Source organism: Elephas maximus, chromosome 5, assembly GCF_024166365.1.
Source record: "Elephas maximus indicus isolate mEleMax1 chromosome 5, mEleMax1 primary haplotype, whole genome shotgun sequence".
NCBI lineage: Eukaryota > Metazoa > Chordata > Mammalia > Proboscidea > Elephantidae > Elephas > Elephas maximus.
In genome coordinates this window covers 106,319,667-106,338,425 of record NC_064823.1, presented here as the reverse complement: position 1 = coordinate 106,338,425, position 18,759 = coordinate 106,319,667, and the positions used below count along the sequence as shown (strand labels likewise).

The 18,759-nt window shown below is 40.5% G+C and overlaps 1 long non-coding RNA gene across 1 annotated transcript in view; it reads right to left on the bottom strand.

Annotated features, from left to right (window-relative positions):
• Positions 1 to 6,309: 6,309 nt before the first annotated feature.
• The window catches only part of LOC126077442 (uncharacterized), a 69,959-nt gene continuing 57,509 nt past the window's right edge, over positions 6,310 to 18,759 (bottom strand). Inside the window, exon 3 of the long non-coding RNA XR_007517744.1 lies at positions 6,310 to 6,361. This is a non-coding gene — a long non-coding RNA (uncharacterized LOC126077442). The remainder of the gene's footprint in view (positions 6,362 to 18,759) is intronic.

Here is an 18,759-nt window from a genome sequence, read left to right as displayed (position 1 = left end):
ATTGTATAAGACCACTATTATAAGAACTTGAGAAATAGTTTAAACTGAGAAGAAAACATTCTTTCATGGTTACAAGAGGGGGGAGAGAGGGAGAGTAGGAGAGGGGCATTCACTAATTAGATAGTAGATAAGAACTACTTTAGGTGAAGGGAAAGACAGCACACAATACAGGGGAGGTCAGCACAATTGGACTAAACCAAAAGCAAAGAAGTTTCCTGAATAAACTGAATGCTTCGAAGGCCAGCGTAGCAGGGGCAGGGGTCTGGGGACCATGGTTTCAGGGGACATCTAAGTCAATTGGCATAATAAAATCTATTAAAACATTCTGCATCCCACTTTGAAGAGTGGCGTGTGCGGTCTTAAACGCTAGCAAGCAGCCATCTAAGATGCATCAATTGGTCTCAACCCGCCTAGATCAAAGGAAAATGAAGAACACCAAGGACACAAGGCGATTATGAGCCCAAGAGACAGAAAGGGCCACGTGAACCGGAGACTACATCATCCTGAGACCAGAAGAACTAGATGGTGCCTGGCTACAACCAATGACTGCCCTGACAGGGAACACACAAAGAACCCCTGAGGGAGCAGGAGAGCAGTGGGATGCAGATCCCAAATTCTCATAAGACCAGACTTAATGGTCTGACTGAGACTGGAAGAACCCCAGTGGTCATGGTTCCCAGACCTTCTGTTGGCCCAGGACAGGAACCATTCCCGAAGCCAACTCTTCAGACATGGATTGGACTGGACAATGGGTAGGAGAGGGATGCTGGTGAGGAGTGAGCTTCTTGGATCAGGTGGACACTTGAGACTATGTTGGCATCTCCTGCCTGGAGGGGAGATGAGAGGATGGAGGGGGTTAGAAGCTGGTGAAATGGACAGGAAAAGAGAGAGTGGAGGGAGAGAGTGGGCTGTGTCATTAGGGGGAGAGTAATTGGGAGTGTGTAGCAAGGTCTACATGGGTTTTTGTGTGAGATACTGACTTGATTTGTAAACTTTCACTTAAAGCAACAATAAAAATTATTAAAAAAAAAAAAAGTGTCTGCAGGAGTACATCAACAGGGAACTGCCAGGAATTCAAGCTGGATTCAGAAGAGAACATGGAACCAGGGATATTATCACTGATGTCAGATGGATTCTGGCTGAATGCAGAGAATACCATGAAGATGTTTACCTGTGTTTTATCGACTACGCAAAGGCATTTGACTATGTGGATCATAACAAATTAAGGGTAACATTGCAAAGAATGGGAATTCCAGAACACTTAATTGTGTTCATAGGGACCTGTATATAGATCAAGAGGCAGTCATTCAAACAGAGCAAGGCAATACTGCATGGTTTAAAGTCAGGAAAGGTGTGCATCAGGGTTGTATCCTTTCACCATATTAATTCAATCTGTATGCTGACCAATAATCTGAGAAGCTACACTATATGAAGAAGGACAAAGCGTCAGGATTGGAGGAAGACTCATTAACAACCCCCGCTATGCAGATGACACAATGTAGCTTACTGAAAATTAAATGGACCTTAAGCACTTACTGATGGAAATCAAACACTGCAGCCTTCAGTATTGATTAACCTCAGCAAAAAGAAAACAAAACTCCTCACAACTGGACCAAAAAGCAACATCATGATAAATGGAGAAAGATTAACGTTGTCAAGAATTTCATTTCACTTGGATCCACAATCAACACCCATGGAAGCAGCAGTCAAGAAATCAAACAATGCATTGCACTGGGCAAATCTGCTGTAAAAAACCTGTTTCAAGTGTTAAAAAAGCAAAGATGTCACCTTGAAGACTAAGGTGCACCTGATCCAAGACATGGTGTTTTCAATTGTTTCATATGCACGCAAAAGCTAGACAACGAATAAGGAAGGCTCAAGAATTGGCACCTTCAAATTATGCTGTTGGTGAATGTCATGGATTGAATTGTGTCCCCCAAAATATCTGTCAACTTGGCTAGGTCATCATTCCCTTGTATGATTGCCTACCATCTTATCTTCTGATGTGATTTCCCTGTATGTTGTAAATCCTATCACTATGATGTAATAAGATGGACTATCGGCAATTATACTGATGAGGTCTACAAGATTGGGTAGTGTCTTAAGCCAGTCTTTTTTGAGATATAAAAGAGAGAAGCGAGCATAGAGACAGGCGACCTCATACCACCAAGAAAGCAGTGCTGGGAGTAGATATATCCTTTGGACCCAGGGTTCCTGAGCTGAGATGCTCCCAGACCAAGGGAAGACTGATGCGTCACAAGGACCTTCCTCCAGAGCCGACAGAGACAGAAAGCCTTCCCCTGGAGCTGGCGCCCTGAATTTGGACTTCTGGCCTACTAGACTGTGAGAGAATGAACTTCTCTTTCCTAAAGCCATCCGCTTGTGGTATTTCTGTTATAGCGGCACTAAATAAGTAGGAAAGTGAAGAATATTGAATATACCATTGAATGCCAAAAGAATGGACAAACCAGTCTTGGAAGAAGTACAGCCAGAATGCTCCTTAGAAGCAAGGATGGCATAGGATGACTACATGTTATCAGGAGGGATCAGTCCCTGGAGAAGGCATCATGCTTGGTAAAGTAGAGGCTCACTGAAAAAGAGAAAGACCCCCAATGAGATGGGTTGACACAGGGGTTGCAACAATGGGCTCAAGCATAACAACGATTATGAGGATGGTGCAGGACCGGGAGGTGTTTCTTTCTGTTGTACAATAGGGTCGCTATGAGTTGGAAATGACTTGACAGCATCTAACAATGGCAACAACAGTAGTATATAAGATTCTGTTTTTCCATATCCTCACCAACACTTAGTGTTGTTGGACTTTTTTTTTTTTGTCCATCTGCCTGTTGCCATCTAGTCCAACCCATAGTGACCAGAGTAGAACTGCTGCATAGGGTTTCCAAGGAATGGCCAGTGGATTCCATCTGCTGACCTGTTGGTTAGAAGTCAATTTTTTAACCACTGTACCACCAGGGATCCTTTGTTCATCTGTTGTTGTTGTTAGGTACCATTGAGTCAGTTCCAACTCATAGCAACCCTATGCACAACAGAGTGAAACACTGCCCAGTCCTGAGCCATCCTTACAGTCGTGTTGTGCTTGAGCTCACTGTTGCAGCCACTGTGTCAATCCACCTCGTTGAGGGTCCTCTTCTTTTCCGCTGACCCTGTACTCTGCCAAGCATCATGTCCTTCTCCAGGGACTGATCCCTCCTGACAACATGTCCAAAGTACATAAGACACAGTCTTGCCATTCTTGCCTCTAAGGAGCATTCTGGCCGCCCTTCTTCCGAGACAGATTTGTTCATTCTTTTTGCAGTCCACAGTATATATTCAATATTCTCTTCGCCAACACTACAATTCAAAGGCGTCAATTCTTCTTCGTTCTTCCTTATTCATTGTCCAGCTTTCACATGCACATGATGCAATTGAAAATACCATGGCTTGGGTCAGGCACACCTTAGTCTTCAAGGTGATATCTTTGTTCTTCTACACTTTAAAGACGTCCTTTGCAGCAGATTTACCCAATGTAACACACCTTTTGATTTCTTGACTGCTGCTTCCATGGTTGTTGATTGTGGATCCAAGTAAAATGAAATCCTTGACAACTTCAATCTTTTCTCTGTTTATCATGATGTTGCTCATTGGTCCAGTTGTGAGGATTTTTGTTTTCTTTATGTTGAGGTGCAGTTTATACTGAAGGCTGTGGTCTTTGATCTTCATCAGTAAGCGCTTCAAGTCCTCTTCACTTTCAGCAAGCAAGGTTGTGTCATCTGCAGGTTGTTAATGAGTCTTCCTCCAATCCTGATGCCCCGTTCTTCTTCATATAGTCCAGCTTCTTGGATTATTTGCTCAGCATACAGATTAAATAGGTATGGTGAAAGAATACAACTCTGACGTACACCTTTCCTGGTTTTAAAGCAATCAGTATCCCCTTGTTCTGTCTGAGCAACTGCCTCTTGATCTATGTAAAGGTTCCTCATGAGCACAATTAAGTGTTCTGGAATTCCCATTCTTCCCAATGTTATCCATAATTTATTATGATCCACACAGTTGAATGCCTTTGCATAGTCAATAAAACACAGGTAAACATTCTTCTGGTATTCTCTGCTTTCAGCCAGGATCCATCTGACATCAGCAATGATATCCCTGGTTCCATGTCCTCTTCTGAAACCGCCCTGAATTTCTGGCAGTTCCCTGTTGATATACTGCTGCAGCCGTTTTTGAATGATCTCAGCAAAATTTTGCTTGTGTGTGATATTAATGATATTGTTCTATAATTTCCACATGCAGTTGGATCACCTTTCTTGGGAATAGGCAGAAATATGGATCTCTTCCAGTCAGTTGGCCAGGAAGCTGTCTTCCATATTTCTTGGCATAGACCAGTGAGCACCTCCAGTGCTGCATGTTTGTTAAAACATCTCAATTGATATTCCATGAATTCCTGGAGCCTTGTTTTTCACCAATGCCTTCAGAGCAGCTTGGACTTCTTCCTTCAGTACCATCAGTTCCTGATCACATGCCACCTCTTGAAATGGTTGAACATCGACTAATTCTTTTTGGTATAATGACTCTGTGTATTCTTTCCATCTTCTTTTGATGCTTCCTGAGTCATTTAATATTTTCTCCATAGAATCCTTCACTATTGCAACTTGAGGCTTGAATTTTTCTTCAGTTCTTTTAGCTTAAGAAACACTAAGCGTGTTCTTCCCTTTTGGTTTTCCATCTCCAGCTCTTTGCACATGTCATTATAATACTTTACTCTGTCTTCTCGAGATGTCCTCTGAAATCTTCTGTTCAGTTCTTCTACTTCATCAATTCTTCCTTTTGCTTTAGCTGCTTGACTTTCGAGAACAAGTTTCAGAGGCTCCTCTGACATCCATCTTGGTCTTTTCTTTCTTTTCTGTCTTTTCAATGACCTCTTGCTTTCTTCATGTATGATGTCCTTGTCTGGAAGCTCAGCTGAAACCTGTCCTCTGTGGTGACCCTGCTGCTATCTGAATATCGGTGGCATAGCTTCCAGCATCAGAGTAACACGCAAGCCCCTACAGTATGACAAACTGACAGACACGTGGGGGTTTGTCTATCTAGTGGGTGTAAAATGATATCTCACAGTGATATAAATTTGCATTTCCCTGATTACTAATGAAGTTGGGGATCTTTATATATGCTAGTCGTTCATATTTCTTCTGTTAATTACCTTATTTTTATTGGTTGTAGACATTCTTTACGTATTCAGGGTCCTAGTCCTTTGATAGTTAGATGTGACATAAAAATTTTTTGCCAGTGCGTGGCTGGTCTTTTCACTGTCTTTATGGTATTTTTCCACTACCCGTTTGTCAGTTTGTTGGATCGTGGTGGCTTGTATGTTGCTATGAGGCTGGAAACTATGCCACTAGTATTTGACACAAAAGCAAGGTCATCCATGGTGGACAAATTTCAGCAGAGCTTCCATACTAAGACTAGGAAGAAAGGCCTGGAAATCTTCAAAAAATTAGCCTATGAAAAACCTATGTATAGAGAATATTGCCCAATATAGTGCTGGAAGATGGGTGGAACTCTTAATATGGATTGACACAACAGTCACAACAGTGAACTCAAACATACCAAAGATTATGAAGATGGTTCAGGACTGGGCAACATTTCACTCTGTTATATATAAGTTTACCATGATCGGTAGCCAACTCGACGGCAACTAACAACAATGGTATTTTTAGTAAAGAGAAGCTCTTAATTTCAGCAAAGTGAAATTTATTAGTCTTTTTATGGATTATGCTTTCTGTGCCTTTCAGCTCTACAGAGAAGGTAGAATTAATTGTGACAGGGAAAACTTTAAATTTTTTAGAAGAAAACGCAGGAAAATGTCCTATGACCTTTGGGTAGGGACAGATTTCTTAAATAAGACTTAAAAAGCACTAATATAAACCATTGTTATTTTAACAAACATTTTTAGGGATTGTTAGGTTAAATCAGGAGGCTAAGCAGAGCGCTAGCCACTTTTGTTTTCATTATTTTCCCTGGAGAAATAAATTCCTCTTGCTGCTGTTGAAGGGATGGGTCGCAGAACAAAGGGCTGTCCGCTCAGCCAAGGCTACTGCCTCTGTCCTGATTCCCATCCCTCTCGCCCCCATGCCACCCCCTTCCCAGAAGGGAGGCAGAGGGACTTGCAGCCTTTTCTTCACCTTTAGTTCTTTTTTGTTGCTACTACTGATGGGGGTCTGTTTCCGCTAATCTTAACTGGGGCAAAATGCCCCAGGATGTCTATTCTTCTGGTCACATATGGAATTTCCTGGACTTCAGTGGATTGCTTGGGATGGGGGTTGATTAGATGCAGCTATTTCCATGCATCCTTGCCTTTTCTTTCCTGAAAAAAAAAAAAAAAAGATTGTGTTGGCAACATTTCTGGGTGGGGCTACAGCATTCACATACATTTTCTTCTCTTTTTCACCATATGATTTCACACAACGTTTTCTTCCAGAAAAAATATACTATCATCTAACGCTACTTGCAGCAATACTACTCTTTGCAATACTATTTATGTATGCCTTGGAATACTGCACTTTTGTCATTTTTCTCATTTTATGGTTCTGTTTTTCCTGTGCAATCTCATGAGGCTTCCTCCACCTCCACCATTATCCTCTCCATCCCCCTTTTCCCATATATCTATTTATGGGTCATTATCCTCTTTTCCATCAACATCTTCTCAGCATAGCTGAGTGCCCCAGGGAGACTGGTCTGGTGTGAGGCTCCACCATGATCAATGGGTTTTTTTCACTCTTCAGTAACATGCTGGCTTCCACTAAAGGCAGCTAATCTCTTTGTAGCTACTTGGAGTAAGTAGATTAGGTTACCAGTGTTGCCGCTTATCTCATTCTGGAATCAATGATCCAGTTCACACAATCTCCACCTATAAATTGGGGAAACCATTCAACAGAAGCCCTAGTAATTGTTAGTGGGAATTTCCTGAAATGAATCATTTGGTTCCCAGCCTATTTCTGAGGCAATAAGGACCTACAGAGTTGCTTATTTGTTTAATGTTGATGAAGGTTATTTATTTCTGGTCTAATGTCTGAATTTTACCCCTAGCTTCTCAATGTTCTGGCCACCAGCTCTTTCTCATTTCTTTGTCGTGTGCTTTTTTTTGAAACCTTCTCAGGCAGATGCCCAGTTCTCAACACTCCTGACACTGACCTTCTGTCTGTGAACTGTTGGTTTTAATGGGACTGATATGTCATGGCCATTTTGATCCTTGGAAGAGATTGTAGCCAGTGCCCACCTCCTTCTGCCTTTGCCTTCTCAGGTCCAATTGGCAAAATCAGAGGAAAAGGCTGAAGAGGTCCTGTGGGTAAAGGACACTACATAGAGTGTCCGGACTCTTTTTCCAAGACCTGTATGGTAACAGGCCATGCCAATAGAGAATGGCTGTCCTACAGCATTAGGGTCTGCTTGCTTCTCTAATCAGTCAAGCATAGGGTATACATGGTTTTGTATACGCCAGGCACTACATTACAGACATAAACACTGTGGCTTAAAACTGGGGTAGAGTGGGATGTCAGATAATAATGCTGCTATGCACTGAGACTTTCTCTGAACAAGGTGATTTGTGCTATGAGTTTTAGAGCATCTCATTTAATCTTATAACCATGAGGTATACTAGGTATTATCTATACAAGAAATCTAATACTGACAGAGGTTTGTAATTTTCTAAGTTATTCAGTTAATAAGTGAAGACATTCAGTTCAAATGGTTGTTGTTAGTTGCTGTCAAGTGGGCTCCAATTCATGGTGACCTTATGTATACTAGAACGAAATGTCACCCAGTCCTGCAACATCTCCCTGATCTTTGATATATTTGAGCCCATTGTTGCAGCTATTATGTTATTCTGTCTCATTGAGGGTTTCCCTTGTAATATAGACATAGCTAAATCCAAAGCATGATTTTAACCACTACTCTGTCCTGCTTCCTTCTAAGAAATAAACAGTAAATCAGAATGATAAGGTACTAGAAGAAAGAGGACAGTGATGGTTCAGTGGTAGAATTCTTGACTTCCAGGTAGGAGACCTGGGTTTGATTCTCGGCTAATGTACCACAAGTGCAGCCACCACCCATCTGTAGTGGAGGTTTTCCTGTTGATACGATGCTGAACAGGCTTTGGCAGAGCTTCTAAGCTAAGAAAGATTAGGAACAAAGGTCTGGCAATCAACTTCTGAAAATCAACTAATGGAAACCCTATGGATCACGACAGCCCAATGCTGTTGTGCATGGGATGGCCATGAGTCAAGGGCTGACTGGATGGCAGCTGACAACAACTACAAAAAGTTTGCACCTTCCAGGCAACGTGGCACCATAGACAGAAACACTACGCCATCCCTCCACAGCAAAGACCTGAAAAACTAAGTAAAACAGAGACAAACGTCATTCCTGGAACCTGAAGTGTCAAATGAAGAGATAAAGAACTCAGCCAAGCACCGAATGGAATAAGAAACTGATAGAGGACAGAGAGTGAGGAGATATACATGCTGAATACCCCATTAGCTAATGCAGCACAAATCCGCCATCTTGGACTCCTGCCGGGAATCAGCAGACAGGGAGCACGGGAAAGCAGCTTCACGGAACTCCCATCAGGAGACAAGAGTATCCAGTAACCAGCCATATACACTTTCCCATCCCCCATTCTCTCCCCACTGTTCTACCTCCGAGCTTCCTGGCCAGCCGGAAAGTGCAGCCTCGTTGCCGAATGGATTTGCCCCCACCCACATTGGAGATCAGCAGACAGAGAGTATGGGAAAGCAGCTTCACAAAGTTCCCGGCAGGAGACAGAGCACCCGGTAAGGAGCGATATAGGCTTTCCTAACCCCGCCCCTTCTTCCCCACCCCTTTCGCCTCCTCTGCTTCCCACCAGTTGCAGTCTCTTGGCCAGGAGGCAACTACTTTGGTCTCAGGCTGCTTGGATTCACCCTGCCCACGCTGGCCGGGCCACTGAGTTGGTGTTGGTTCTTTCCATCACTTTTGGTTTCTTCTGTGCCTCCAACAACCTCCCGCTCCTTTCTCTGAAACACCTGGCTCTGTGTGCCTTCTTTGCTTTTCCTGAAAGGCTGTGAAGCCATGCTCAACTGGAGAACCACTCCCCCAGCCTGCAGCACCATGCTGGTGGGATCCCTGGGGCTTTTTTTCCCTTGTTTTGTTTTGTTTGTTTGTTTTCTTTTTCTTTTTGAAGCTTGGAAGCCCCTTCTAGCCGGGCTGCACTGCACAGCATAGGAGCCACTCCCCCAATCTGCGCAGCCGCATAGGTGGGATCCTTGGGGGCATTTCTTTTTTTCTTTTATCTTTTCTCTCTCTTTTTCCCTTTCTGTATTTCTTTATTTCTCAGTTTTAATCTCTCTACATTTATGTTCTTCTCCTGTCTCTTGAATACCTGGTGCTGTGTGACATCTATATTCCCTCTAGCCAGGCTATACTGTGCAGCCTGGGAGCTACTTCCCTAGCCTTAGCAGCCCCACCAGTGGGACTCCAGGACCCCTGGGGGCTTTTCTTTTTTTCTTTTCCAAATTTTTATCTAGTTATTTTTTTCTTTCTTATTCCCTTTTCTGTTTTGTTTTTCTCCATTTCTTGGTTTCTCATCTCTCCACTCCAATGGCAAGCTCCCTTAGCACACTTTTTTTTCTTTCTTTGCTTGTTTGTTTTTGGCTCCTGTTTCTCTCTGCTCTTTCCCATACCCTTATTAGCTCCACACATCACAACCTCCCCCCCACTCTTTCCTACCTACCTGCACCATACACTGAACCTCACACTCCTGAGCAGCACAGGCACAGACTTTTGGAACCTGCCCGGCACTGATTCCTGGCTCCCCTGTAGGCCCTAGTATGTGCCGCAAACAACCCATCCCAGTCCCTGCCCTGCTGCACCATAGCTGAATGACAGGCCCTGCCCATTGGACAAGGAGGTGAAAAGTATTGTGAGTATAGATGAGCAAACAACAAAAGAATACACAGCCCACCTGCTCAGACATAACCAAATAAAACAAAAAAGCAGGATGAAACAAACAAATCTACAATCAAGAAATGAAGAAAATAACTACTGAACTCCTGGAGACAGCAGACGACATCAAAGCATAAAAAACAGGGCAGGATGGTTCCATTAGGTATCCAAAATAAAACAGCAGATTACTTTCCAGGAGGAAAAAAGGCACTAGAACTACCTGACAGGAAAATCAATCTCTAATATTCAGAGCAATCCAAGAGTTGAAGCAAAAGGCAGACAAAAATAAGGAAAAAATAGACAAATTTATGGCAAAGGCAGGCAAATTCATTGAAAATAGAGAAAAAAATGGAGCAATTCAGGAACAAAATACCAAAATAAATTCACAACTAGAAATCATACAAAAACAGCAATTAGAAATCCAAAAGATAAACAACAAGTTTTCAGAAATGGATAGTGTCATAGAAGGGCTGAGGAGCAGGTTTGAAATGATGGAAGACAGAATCAGCAAAATTGAAGACAAACACTTGGATACAACTTTGAGGAAAAGTCAGAAAAAGAACAAAGAAAAATGAACAAACCCTGAGAATTATGTGGGAGACAATCAAAAGCAAAAATCTGTGCATGATTAGAGTTCCAGAACAGGGAGAGAAAACAGATAACACAGAGAGGATCACTGAAGAATTGTTGACAGAAAACTTCCCTAATACCATGAATGATGAAAAGCTGACCATCCAAGAAGCTCAATGAGCCCCATATAGGATAGACCCCAAAAGAAAAACACCAATGCATATCATAATCACACTCACTAAAACCAAAGACAAAGAAAAAATCCTGCGAGCAGCTCGAGAAAAACAAAAAGCCACATACAGAGGAGAAACAATAGGACTGAGCTCTGATTATTTGGTAGAAACCATGTAGGCAAGACGGCAATGGGATGACATATATAAAACCTTGAATGAAAAAAAATTGTCAACCAAGAATAACATATCCTGCAAAACTTTCATTCAAATATGATGGTGAAATTAGAACATTTCCAGATAAACAGAAATTAAGGGAATATGTAAAAAACCAAACCAAACTTACAAGAATTATTAAAGGGAGTCCTTTGGTCTGAGAACAAACAACATCAGACCATAGCCTGAATCTAGGATGCAAGCTTGTACCAGCCAGGTACCAACCTAGAAAATGAACTATCAAGGACTATCCAAAACCAAAAGAATTGCAACAGGGAACCAGAGAGGTTAATCTATAAATGACAACAGCTGTAGAACAATAAAAGAGGGAATAAACGGCATAGGTATAGAACTCTCTAATGGAGAGGAAGGCAAGGAGATACCAAGTTATAGTAGACTGGTTCAAACCTAGGAAGATAAGGGTAAATTTCAAGGTAACCACAAACAAAATTAACAAACCTACTCATCAAAATAAAGAAGAAAAACATAAAGTCTCAATAAAAACAAAATCTACAAAAAAGAAAATCCACAAACAAAAGGAACTCAGCACAGAAGAGTAAGAGAACAAAGAAAATATCGGCACTACCAAAAAAAAAAAAAAAAAGCACTACAAACGACAGCAATAAACTCACAGCTGTCAATAATTACACTGAATGTAAAAGGCCTAAATGCACCCATAAAGAGACACAGAGTGACGGAATGGATAAAAAACAGGATCCATCAATATGCTGTCTACAAGAGACACACCTTAGAAACAAAGACATAAATGTATTAAAAATCAAAGGATAGAAAAATGCATATCAAGAAAATAACTACTAAAAAAGAGCAGGAGTGGCAATACTAATCTCGGATAAGATAGACTGTAAAACAAGATCCACCATGAAGGACAGAGAAGGGCACTATATATTGATTAAAGGAATGATACATCATGAAGATTTAACCATAATAAACATCTACTTATCCAAAGACAGAGCTCCAAAATACATAAACTCTAACAGCACTGAAAACAGAAATTGACAGTTCCACAATAACAGTAGGAGACTTCAACACATGACTGTCAGTAAAGGACAGAACGTCTAGAAAGAAACTCAACAAAGATACGGAAGAGCTAAAAAGCACAATCAGCCAAGTTGGTCTCATTGACATATATAGAACAGTTCACCCAACAGCTGCAAAGTACACATTCTTTTCCAACTCACATGGAATGTTCTCCAGAATAGACCACATCTTTGGCCGCAGAGCAACACTCAACAAAATCCAAAACATTGAGATAATACAAAGTATCTTCTCTGACCACAATGCCATCAAAGTAGAAATTAACAACAGGAAGAGTAAGGAAAAAAAAATCAATTACATGGAAACTGAATAACACTGTGCTTAAAAACCACTGGGTAATAGAAGAAATCAAAAATGGAATAAAAAGTTCCTAGACTCAAACAAGAATGAAAACACATCATACCAATACCTTTGGGACACAGCTAAGGCAGTCCTCAGAGGTCAATTTATAGCACTAGATGCACATATCAAAAAAGAAGGGATAAAATCAAAACATTAGTTACACAACTTGAATAGAAAGAGAACAGCAAAAGAAACCCACAGCCACCAGAAGAAAGGAAATAATAAAGATCAGAGCAGAAATAAATGAAATAGAGAATAGAAAAACAATAGAAAGCATCAACAAAACTAAAAATTTGTTCTTGGAAAAGATCAACAAAATCAACAAACCACTGGCCAAATCGGCAAAAGAAAAACAGGAAAGAACACAAATAACCCAAATAAGAAATGAAATGGAGGGCATTACAACAGCCCCAACTGAAATAAAAAGGATCATAACAGAGTATTATGAAAAACTATACTCCAATAAATTAAAAAACCTAGAGGAAATGGAAAAATTTCTAGAGACAAACTACTTACCTATACCAACACAAAATGACTTTGAAAATCTGAACAGACCCATAACAAGACAAGAGATTGAAAAGGTAATTAAAAAAAAAAAAAAAAAACTCCCAACCAAAAAAACCGTGGCCCAAATGGCTTCACTGGAGAATTCTACCAAACATTCAGAGAAGAGCTTACACCAGTACTACTCAAACTATTTCAGAACATAGAAAAGGAAGCGATACTTCCAAATTTATTCTATGAAGACAGCATAACCCTGATACCAAAACCAGGCAAAGACACCATAAAAAAAGAAAATTACAAACCAATATCTCTCATGAATATAGATGCAAAAATTCTCAACAAAATTCTAGCCAATAAAATTTAGCATCATATCAAAAAAATAATATACCATGACCAAGTAGGATTCATACCAGGTATGCAAGGATGGTTCAACATTAGAAAAGCAATCAACGTAATCCTCCACATAAATAAAAAGAAAGAAAAGAATCACATGATCATCTCAAGCGACACAGAAAAGGCATTCAACAAAGCCCAACACCCATTCCTGATAAAAACTCTCAATAAAATAGGTATAGAAGGGATTTTCTCAACATAATAAAGGGCATCTATGCAAAATCAATGCCCAACATCGTTCCCAATGGAGAGAGGCTGAAAACATTCCCCTTGAGAACAGGAACAAAGGTGCCTCTTATCACCACTCCTATTTAACATTGTGTTGGAAGTCTTAGCTAGAGCAATAAGACAAGAAACAGAAGTAAAGAGCATCCAAATTGGTAATGAAGAATTAAACTGTCCCTAATTGCAGATGATATGATTCTAAGAAAATCCAAAAGACTTCATGAAAAAACTATGGGAACTAAGAGAAAGATTCAGCAGAGGAGCAGGATATAAGATCAACATACAAAAATCAGTTGGATTCCTATACACCAATAGAGAGAATGATGAAAAGGAAATCAGGAAAACAATACCATTTATAATAGCCCCTAAAAAAATAAAATACTTGGGAATAAATCTAACTGGGGGTGTAAAAGACCTATACAAAGAAAACTACAAAACACTACTGCAAGAAACCAAAAGAGATCTACATAGATGGAAAAACATACCATGCTCATGGATAGGTAGACTCAACATTGTGAAAATGAAAATTCTACCCAAAGCAATTACAAATACAATGCAACATTCTTTAAAGAGATGGAAAAACTTATCATTAATTTTATGTGGAAAGGGGAGAGGCCCTGGATAAGAAAAGCACTATTGAAGAGGAAGAATAAAGTGGGAGGACTCACACTACCTGACCTCAGAACCTACTATACAGCTGTTGTAGTCAAAACAGCCTGATACTGGTACAATGACAGATACATTGACTGATGGAACAGAATTGAGTACGATGTAAATCCATCCACCTATGGTCATCTGATCTTCAATAAGGGCCCAAAGTCCATCAAATGCAGAAAAGACAGTCTTTTTAACAATTGTGCTGGGCAAAACTGGATGTCCATCTGCAAAAAAATGAAACAGGACCCATACCTCACACCATATACAAAAACTAACTCAAAATGGATCAAAGACCTAAATATAAAGCCAAAAACTATGTTTATAGAAGAAAAAATAGGATCATCACTAGAAGCCCTAATACACGGCATTAAAAAAAAAAAAAAATACACGGCATTAGCAGGATACAAATCACAACCAACAACACACAAGCTCCAGAGGATAAGCTAGATAACTGGGATTTTCTAAAAATTAAACACTTATGCTCATCAAAAGACTTCACCAAAAGAGAACCTACAGACTGGGAAAAAAAAGATTTTTGGCTATGACAAATCAGGCGAAGTTCTAATCTCTAAAATCTACAAGAAAATCCAACACCTTTGCAACAAAAAGACAAATAATTCCATTAAAAAATGGACAAAGGAAATGAACAGACACTTCACCAAAAAAGACATTCAACTGGCCAACAGACATGTGAGGAAATGCTCACGATCTCTAGCCATCAGAGAAATGCAAATCAAAACCACAATGAGATATCATCTCACCCTGGCATTACTGGCACATATCAATAAAACAGAAAATAACAAATGTTGGAGAGGCTGCAGGGAGATTGGAACTCTTATGCACTGCTGGTGCGAATGCAAAATGATAAAACCATTTTGGAAAACGATATGGCACTTCCTTAGAAAGATAGAAATAGAAATACTATATGATCCAGCAATCCCACTCCTAGGAATATATCCTAGAGAAATAAGAGCCGTCACATGTATAGATATATGTACACCCATATTCATTGCAGCATTGTTCACGATAGCAAAAAGATGGAAACAACCTAGATGCCCATCTACAGATGAATGGATAAACTATACAATGATAAAGAACAACAATGAATCTGTGAAGCATCTCATGACATGGATGCATCTGGAGGGCATTTTGCTGAGTGAAATCAGTCAGTCACAAAAGGACAAATATTGAATGAGACCACTACTGTAAAAACTTATGAAAAACTTTACATGCAAAAAGAAACAAATTTGAGTGTTACAAGGGAGGGAAGGTGGGGATGGAAAAACACTTGATAGATAATAGACAAGTGGTAGCTTTGGTGAAGAGTAAGACAATACACAATACTGGGGAAGCCAGCACAACCCATACAAAGTAAGGCCATTGTAGCTCCATAGACACATCCAAACTCCCTGAGGGACCGAATTGCTGGGCTGAGGGCTGTGGGGACCATGGTCTCAGGGAACATCTAGCTCAATTGGCATAACAGAGTTTATTAAAAAAATGTTCTACATTCTACTTTGGTGAATAGTGTCTGGGGTCTTAAAAAGCCTTTGAGCAGCCATTTAGGATACTCCGCTGGTCTCACCCCTTCGGGAGCAAAGAGGAGTGAAAAAAACTAAAGATACAAGGGAAAGATTAGTCCAAAGGACTAATGGACCACATCAGCCACGGCCTCCACCAGACTGAGTCCAGTATAACTAGATGGTGCCCAGCTACCACCACAGACTGCTCTGACAGGGATCACAATAGAGGGTCCCGGACAGAGCTGGAGAAAAATGTAGAACAAAATTCTAACTCAAAAAGAAAGACCAGACTTGCTGTTCTGACAAAGACTAGAGAAACCCAGAGAGTATGCCCCCGGACACCCTTTCAGCTCAGTAACGAGCCCACTGCTGAGGTTCATCCTACAGCCAAAGATTGAACAGACCCATGGAAAAAAACAAGACTAAAGGGTTGCACCAGCCCTGGGGCAGGGACTGGAAGGTAGGAGGAAACAGGAAAGCTGGTAATAGGGAACCCAAGGTTGAGAAGGGAGAGTGTTGACATGTCGTGGGGTTTTTAACCAATGTCATAAAACAATGTGTGTACTAACTGTTTGATGAGAAACTAGTTTGTTCTGTAAACCTTCATCTAAAGTTCAATTAAAAAAAAAAAAGTTCACTAAAAGGAGAGTTCACAGTACCTGGAAGAGAGTCATCGGTTATTGATTAAAAGAAAGGGCTTCTTAGAAAGCATCTAATTCCATGTTTCTAAAACATTCTGTACTTGTAACCCCCAACATGAAGTGCATTTTACATACATGTATATGTACATTGTTGTTGTTATTAGGTGCTGTCAAGTCAATTTTTAGTCCTGGTGATCCCATGTGACAGAGTTGAACTGCTGCATAGGGTTTTCTAGGCTATAGTCTTCATGGGAACAGATTGCAAGGTCTTTCTCCTGAGAGCGGCTGGGTGGCTTCAAACTGTCATCCTTTCAGTTAGCAGCTGACTACTTAACCATTTGTGCCATATATATAAATATACCTATGTAACCGAAACAAAATTTTACTTTGTAACATTTGCCCTTATTTTACACAATGCACTCCCCTTTTCTACTATATTTTAAACCTTTTTTCAAAAATTCTTGTCATGGCCTATTAAATAGACTTTACAACCTACAAACACTAATTTAGAAACCCCAACAGATAGGGAAGTTGCAGTCCAGAGATGCTGAGTACCTAGCTCAGTGTCTTGCAGATATTGTTGTTAGGTGCCGTCTAGTTGGTACTGACTGATAGTGCTCCCACATACAACAGGATGAAACACTGCCTAATCCTCTGCTATGCAGATTGTTGCTGCGTTTGAGCCCAGTGTTCCAGGCACTGAGTCAATCCCTCTTGTTGAGAGTCTTCCTTTTTTTTTTTACCGACCCTCTACTTTACTAAACATGATGTCCTTCTCCACGGACTTGTTCCTCCTGATAGCATGTCCAAAGTACATTAGATGAAGTCTCTCCATCTCACTTCTAAGGAGCTATTTGGCTGTACTTCTCCCAAGACAGATTTGTTCTTTCTTCTGGCAGTCTATGGTATAGTCAACATTCTTCACCAATACCATAATTGAAAGGCATCAATTCTTCTTCTGTCTTCCTTATTCATTGTTCAGCTTTCACATGCAGATGATGCAGTTGAAAATACCATGGCTTGGGTCAGGTGCACCTTAGTCCTCAAGGCGACATCTTTGCTTTTCAACACTTTAAGGAGGTCTTTTTTTTGTTTTTTTTTTTTTTTGCAGCAGATTTGACCAATGCAATACATCGTTTGATTTCTTGACTACTGCTTCCATGGGCATTAATTATGGATCCAAGTAAAATGAAATCCTTGACAACTTCAATATTTTCTCTGTTTGTCATGACATTATTTATCATTCCAGTTGTGAGGATTTCTGTTTTATGTTGAGATGTAATCCACACTGAAGGCTGTAGTCTTTGATATCTATCAGTAAGTGCTTCAAGCCCTCTTTGCTTTCAGCAAGCAATGTTGTGTCATATACATATCCCATGTTGTTAATGAGTCTTCCTCCAATCTTCTACATACAGTCCAGCTTCTTGGGTTATTTGCTTAGCATACAAATTGAATACATATGGTGAAAGGATACAACCCTGATGCACACCCTTCCTGATTTTAAACGACCCAGTGTCCCCTTTTTCTGTTCAATTTACTGCCTCTTGGTCTATGTACAGGTTCCTCATGAACCCACTTAAGTGTTCTGGAATTCCCATTCTTCACAATGTTATACATAGTTTGTTATGATCCACACAGTCGAATGCCTTTACATAGTCAATAAAACATAGGTGAACACCTTCCTGGTATTCTCTGCTTTCGGCCAGGATCCATCTGACATCAGCAATGATATCCCTGGTTTCACGTTCTCTTCTGAATCAGACTTAAATTTCTAGGAATTCCCTGTCGATGTACTGCTGTAGCCAGTTTTGAATGATCTTCAGCAAAATTTTATTTGTATGTGGTATTAATGATATTGTTTCATTATTTCCACATTCTGTTGGATTACCTTTCTTTGGAATGGGCACAAATATGGATCTCTTCCAGTCAGTTGGCCAGGTAGCTTTCTTCCAACTTTTTTGGCATAGACAAGTGAGCACTTCCAGTGCTGCATCCATTTGTTGAAACACCTCAATTTGTATTCCATCAATTCCTGGAGCCTTGTTTTTCACCAATGCCTTCAGTGTAGCTTGAACTTCTTTCTGATCATATGCTGCTTCCTGAAATGGTTGAACATTGACCAATTCTTTCTGGTATAGTCTTGCAAATAGTAATCCTCAAATGTCTTTGCTTTACCTCCTTATGTTACACACGAAAGCCCATGTGGCACTCCAGCTGCAGAACCAGATGGAATCCAGGGTTCCTGATTCTAAGTGCAGTGTTTTTCAGCAAGGAAAGTTTGTCAAAGACGGGGGACTCTCCCACAACAGAGCTTCTTTACAGGAGTGGGTTGAAGTGGGAAGAAACAGTGAAGTTGTGGAACGTTTACCTCCTCCCCAGTGACCTTGTTCAAGGTCGCTAGGATGTAGAACAGGGCTATTTATAAAGCCCCTACTCTCTGAGGTTGTCTCTTCTGGTTGCTCAGTAAAATCACTTAGGGAGCTCTTC